Source organism: Cynoglossus semilaevis, chromosome 7 (genome assembly GCF_000523025.1).
Source record: "Cynoglossus semilaevis isolate Cse_v1.0 chromosome 7, Cse_v1.0, whole genome shotgun sequence".
Classification (NCBI taxonomy): Eukaryota; Metazoa; Chordata; class Actinopteri; order Pleuronectiformes; family Cynoglossidae; genus Cynoglossus; species Cynoglossus semilaevis.
In genome coordinates, this window is record NC_024313.1 from 3,198,654 (window position 1) to 3,205,676 (window position 7,023).

Consider the following 7,023-nt stretch of genomic DNA (forward strand, 5'->3'; position numbering starts at 1 on the left):
GGATTGCAAATTGACAAAAACAAAAATGTATATTTACCGTAAACAGGGAAAATAAAATTACGCTGAAGAAAATCCAATTATAATTACGTAGAAACAAAAATATTGCTTTTACGTGCCGGATTACAATATTAATAATAGATTATTGACACTTATAATCACACATTAATTAGTTCATTATTTTCTCTTAATGATTATTGATTTTGGCTGTTTCGGTCTTTCACACCTCCTTAATGATTAGCCACAGGCCCCGACACCCTGCTGTCATCTCTGCATTTCCTCCATGTGGAAAATAAAATATTACAGCAGTGAGTCTGCTCACCAAAACACTGCTTTTATTTTTAAAAAATTACCAATTAATTTAGTTATTATTAAAAAAAACCAAACCCTAATGATTCGAGTTCTAAAACAATTTAACGATTTAACAGAACCATTATACTCTTTTAAACATTGAATTCATGGATCAACTGAGCGTAAAATTAACCTTGATTCCAGGACCACTGTAACTGTATTTTAATTTGTTTATTTTTTTTGCTCTTAAGTTTCTTATTTAAAGTTTAGTTGTTTTTTTTTCTTTGCGTAAAGGTGTTTTACAGTAATGTTTTTAATCGGATTGATTATTCATGATTAATCATGTTTATTTATTGTCGTAATGATTAATCGTGATTAATCCAGATACATAGTATCTCGTGTATTTCAGGTGCTTCATGTCATAGGCATTTCTACTCAATCTGATTAATCGTCAGAAATTATTGTTAGTAATTAACGAGCGTCGTATTTTTTTGACTTTTTTTCATCTTTTGCCTGGGTTTGCGACTTATACTCAGGTGCGACTTATATGTTAAAATATATAATTTCACATTTGTTGTTTGCAGTGACAGCCACTAGAGGGCACTCTAGGCTTGTGTTCCAGTATCTGCTACTACTGTACCAATAAAAATTAACATGTTCGTTATTTTCACAGTGACGGCCGCTAGAGGGCACTCTAGCTGACTGATGCGACTTATACTCCGGAAAACCTTATAGTCTGGAAAATATACGGTATACTTTCACAGACCTAGTTTTTACTTAAATGACATTAAAGTTGGAGGAAGTTTTGTCATATGCAGATGATCAATTCATTAGTTCTTGATTTATTTATTTCTGAATGAATGAATTGTATGGTCTAAATTTTCACCATTTTTCTTCTACACAACATAACTTAAACAACTACGAACAGACACATGGCCCCTAATCCAAGTCCACATATTTTAAGAACTGAACAAAAGGTACGACTTTTTTTAACACAACGCGGAAAAACATTCCAGGAATCCTACTCAACGTCTGCCACAAGACAATGGTTCCCCTTTGTTCCCAGTTTGCGCTCTTCCTGCCTTTGTATCGTTACGTCCTTTTCCCTCTTACGCCTTTTGGTCTGCAACTTTAACCCGTTTAGTCTTTATTTCATTATCTTGTTTATCCCGTTCATGTGTATCTGTTCTCTCTCTCTCTCTCTCTCTCTCTCTCTCATCCTCATCCAGACCCACAGCTTTTGACTCTCTCTCGCTAATTCAAAACAAAATAGTACTGCAAAGTATGAGCTGTACTGCTAGGGTTTACAGATGCGCCTTTTTTTATGGTTTCTCTCTGTGAAATATCGGTCTTGCAAGAGTGAATATGTCACTAGATCATAACAAAAATAATACCTAAAAAAAAGTAGGATTTATATGTTTGTACCAGTTCGACTCAAAGGCAAAAAAAAAAAAAATCCCTTTTTTAAAATGGTGGATTTTTATTATTTTTTTTAAGTCAGGGGTGTCAAACATATGGTCCATGGGCCAATATCGGCCCTCTGGGAAGTTCAATCCGGCCCACTAAAAAAAAAAAAAAAAAAAGAACACTTCATGTTCAGGAAGTTTTTTAAATTATACTTCTTTAAATATAAATAATATTAATCAAAAGTATTTATTTGCATTAAAACAAAGGGGAAAATTTGACTTATTGTTATTTATAGTTAACTAAGTTATGATTGTACTGATCTGGCCCAATGGGTCCAATATTGAGTGCTGAGATCTCGAAAATCGAGCGTATAAAACGATAAAGAGAACACTGAAAGCTTGCAGCAAAAGGACAATGGTTGAATTTGAAAAAAAAAACAAAAAAAAAAAGTCTGCAAATTCAGGAGAAACAAACACTTATTAAATAAAAAAAAACTATTGTTTCCTTAAAAAAGGCTTGAGGCAAATACAGTTTAACAAATGCCCGTAAATCCTCTGCGGTCTTTTTCCCGCTGTCTGACACAGTCGCTACAGAAAGGGAGACGTTTTTACACCAAAAACCACAAGTGTGTAAAACATTGCATTGCTTCCCCCTTGGGCTTAAACGCTGAGACAATGCTGTCTCTTTCCTCCGTGGACTTGGAAATACAGAGAGACAACTCTGCAGCGACGAGATCTGTCCTAGGTGCACATGAGGTGGGTCGCTTCTCAGGGTGGTAACCTTTAAAGGTCCTCGTGGCGGGGCAGCTTGTGGCCAGATGTGACAAGTTTCTGTCCCCCCGCGGACCGGCATGTAGAAAAGAGACGGAGAAGGTTCTGTTTAAATGTCAGGAGAACGCATGAGGGTCAGAGCCTGTTTTAGAAAAGGACTAACTTGGAAAGCGATGGTGTTGATTGATTCTGTTATGATCCGTGATGTTCACAAGTCCAAATCTGCCAAATGGTCTATTTCAAGGTTTCAAACTACTACAAACGGCAGCTCGTTTTCGAAACGGTCTGCGCACAACAAATAAGGAACTTTAATGTGACGCTGGCGTTTGTTACCAGCTGAACGTCCATACGGTAGAAACAGAACGTACGCTCTGACATCAAAACGGCCGACACGGGTGTCTTTAATGTACTCCATGGGAATCTTTGCTCATCCAGCTGGACTTGATGTGCGCAGGAAATGATACAATTTTGGAAAAAAAAAAAAAAAAAAAAAGTTTCTTTTGATTTCAGAGGAAATCTGAGCTGGAGACAGGAAACAAAGACTTTAGTTTGGGATAAGAGTGCAGCGGGGATTAGGGATTTCCCGTTTGCGCCAGAGGATTGGACAGTCCACCGATTTGAAAGTGGACAAAGGGACAGTGGCCCAAGGAGGATGGCAGGGGGAGGCAGGGGTCAGGCGGGGAGGGTGTGCTGACTAAGCCGCTCCAAAGGTCGTGTTATGAACTCGTTGTTAACCTCTGTATCCTGCAGGGTGGAGGACTGGGGCCTGGGAACTGCGTTGCAACCGAAAGAGTGGCTCTAATCCAGCCATAATTCAACAAAAGACAAGCGAAGTTTCATCGCTATCAAATAGCCACAGGGGCAAACACCGCTCTTGATGTTTTCCCAGGAACGTTTGGTCTCCTCCCTTACTGATAACACTGTGCTTTTTAACAGACTTCCACCTCTTTTTTTTTTTTACTTTGCTGAATTATGACTGATTTATTGATGCACACAGCTGGTTTATGCACAACAGCAGCCCCGTGGAGGAGGGTTTCGATGTAACTGTGCTGACGCAGATTAGGTTAGAGAGCTGGGCTCGTGTCAGGCCCCCTGCTGGTGTGGAGGCAGTGGTGGTTGACAGGGTTATTAGCAGATAAATGCTAAAAAAAGCACGTCTGAAGACCTGCAGCACTAGACGGCAGCGATATGAATACCTCTGCACTCTCTATCCAGGCATTCTGCCATATTCATATGGCCCCCCCGTACTGATACTGTGGCAGCACTGAGGCTAAATCAATAGTCCATCTAGTGCACGGCAGAGATTAGAAAACAAATCAAGTAAGATATTCCAGGCATGTCAAATTTGTTTGAGAGTCTCCAGTTAAGTGCGAGACGCTCCCAACTCCTTTTCATGTTAAGAGACAGAGACTGAATATACGTTTGAGGCAGATGGCTGAGTAGACATCTGCCACTATCAAACTCAAGTATCTGTCTGATACTTTCAACATCAAAAAAAAAAAAAAAAAAAAAAAAAACATCTCTTCGCTGCATTTATTTTCTGCCACCGTGAGTCATATCTCCCAAGATACACATGGCGCCTTCAATTTAGTCAGAGTGCCGACTTCAGTTTTATTAGAAAGTCTATTTGTTTCAAGGAAAATACAGTAAAAAAAAAAAAAAGTCTTACACACATATATTCCAATATATTGGAGCTTGGTTGGGGTATTTTGGTTTGAGCTAAAAGTCTTGAATCAAACATGTAGCAAATTTGGTATTTACTGTGCATTGACTGCTATGCTAACGCAGTATTTCCCGAACTTTTTTTTTTTTGGGGATCCATATTTTAAAAGTCCCAAACCTTCGCGACCTAAGTCGATAGACATTATTTGTAAACTATTGGAAAACATGATGCGAGACGACCCCAAAAAAAAAGTATTGCGACCCACCTGAGGGTCGTGACCCAGTGTTTGGGAAACAATGATCTAAGGGATTTAAACTAAATCGCAATGTGTTTTTGTGTGTACATGTATATAAATATATATATCTGCACTCATAATTGTTTTGAAATCCAATGGTCATAACAGTTCATTTTCGCCTGCATTAATCGCAATGTGTTTTTGTGTGCACGTATATAAATATATGCACTCATAATTGTTTTGAAATCCAACGGTCATAACAATTCATTTTCGCCTGCATCCATCCATCCTTTTCCACCGTGAGTCACCACCTCAGCTTCCACACTCCCTACCTGTCATCGTGGCCTAAAATAAAAGCACGGAAGAGCAAGTGATAAAAGAAACGAAAAAAAAAAAAAAAATTTAAAATACGCTTGGTGAAACCCACGCACCATTACCGGATGGCACTTTGATTTATCTCATCTCTCATGCTGCCTCCGTGGCTTCCCAAATTCACTGCGCGGCGTCGACGGGGAGCCCACGCGTGCACACGTACACGCGGCCGTACACCACCTGTCTTTGCTCTGGATGTGTTCAACACTTTAAACTGTTGTGTGTGTGTCAGCCTCTTCACTTCAGATGATCTGTCATCCTGAGCACTCAAGAAGGGCAACCTGGGCTGCTGCTGTGATTTAACATTACATGCCCCCTAATGCTGAGGATTGGCTTGAAAGTAAATTTGAAAAAAAAAAAAAAAAAAAAAAAGAAAAAAGACAAAGGGACTGCAAAAGCACCGGCCCTTTTCCAATCTCGTGAATGCAGCTCTTCAAATATGCTCCCGCTTTTGAGACCCCCACGCTGTCGTTTTAAAGCACAGACAGGATGTCACGAGTTTGAAGTCTCCAGCTCAGGATAACCCAGGTCACAATTTTCAGGCTCTTTCCAAACATCCAGCTCTTAATGTAAATGTGACTCAGGTTTAATCTGAACACTTGCCAAGTTACACAAGTCAGAGCTGAAGCTCGTTTTTTGTACCCATTTCAGGACATCGGCTGTCAGAGCTAAAGCTCGATTTTTTTTGTACCCATTTCAGGACATCGGCAGTGGAAGTTGTTGAATTATTTTTTTTTTTTCGAGAAGTTTATTATGTGTTGTTTACGTTCATTTAGTTCAACTTTGACCCCGGAATCTGCGTGAATGCCTTTACTGCAATGTTGAGTGGTCTTCCAATATGAAATTATATAGTTGTAGGACTAATACTACAGCTATATTTGATACTAGCGTGCTGTGACAGCCTAAATACCTATGTTTTATTTTTTTATAATTATTTAATTTCAAAAAGCTGCTTAAAATTTTCCAACACATACAATTTACATTTACAATAAACCATTCCATATGTTTGTTTTTTTGGGGTTTGTTTTTTTTCAAATTATTTTGTTAGCGAGATTAGCTTACTTTGGACAAGCTGGGTTAGAAAACTATTATTGTAAGTAATGACTGTCAATTTTTTTTTTTTTTTTAGCTGAGTGAAACACACGTTTCTAAAACAAAACATACCTAAATTCATAATAAACTATAATAAACCGTGTTCCCTGCTTGTCAAATTATGTTGTTAGCAGGATTAGCTTAGCTTGGACGCTTAAGTAAGAACAATATTAATATTGTTTTGACTATGACTACGACTCTCTTTCTGACATAGACAGCTCTTTTCAAATTGGTTGTATTTAAGTCAAAATTACATTCAGTCATTACTGTGTGGAGTGTTTAGCTACATTTGTCTTTTTCTTTCCACAAAGGGCATTTTAACGATTTTAATGATTATTTTATGATGGGTTTGTAAGGCTGGACTATGACTTATTTGATGTTTTTCTTTTTGTTATTTTTTTAGTTGTCTCCAAGTTGAGACACACGTCTACCACATACTTGGATATTACCTGAACACTTATTGTAGAGTTGAATATATTCCATTACACAAAACCCTTGTATCGCTTTTGTACCTTGTATTTTCTCAGTTTAAAAGAATTCATTCAGGCCTTGGGCAGGGGAGCAGAGAATCAATGATGAAGAAATGTAAGGTCCACATGTAGCACCGAAGGTCTTTAAAAACTTAAAAAAAAGAAATGTCGAAGAATGAATGTGAGTATTTTACCAATGTCCTTCCTTCAATAAGTAAATATCACATGAGAAAATATAGTTATAACATCCGAGAATATCTACCTGGGACCTAGGAGGAGTGAAAATGTTTTCACTTTTGTCTTTGTTTTGGTGTAACGCTCACACAGCAGTTACTTAATGCAGTGGTTCCGCTCCCTCCTCCCTTCCTCCTGAAAAGACATGAATTATGACTCTTGATCGCTGAGTGGTTTCAGAGGTAAAAAAAGAAAAAAGAAAAAGAAAAGTGGTGTGTGAGTTCTGCTCTTCTCTTATTTACATTAGCGTGTCAGAGGTCCTCGCACTAATTCAGCCGGTTTTAGGCGTCCTTGCCAAGGAGTACATCACTTCAGTTTGGGTTAAGCATCCATTACCAAGCCACGCTGGCCTTGAGGTTTAATATTGTTTACACACTTGCCCAAACTTATCACAAGTCCCCGGTGCTTCTCCTTCCCCTTGGAGGCCTTCACAGACTGAAGAGGCCACAGTCGCTTTCATCTGGGAATTCTCCGCAGTCGGTAACTTTCCCA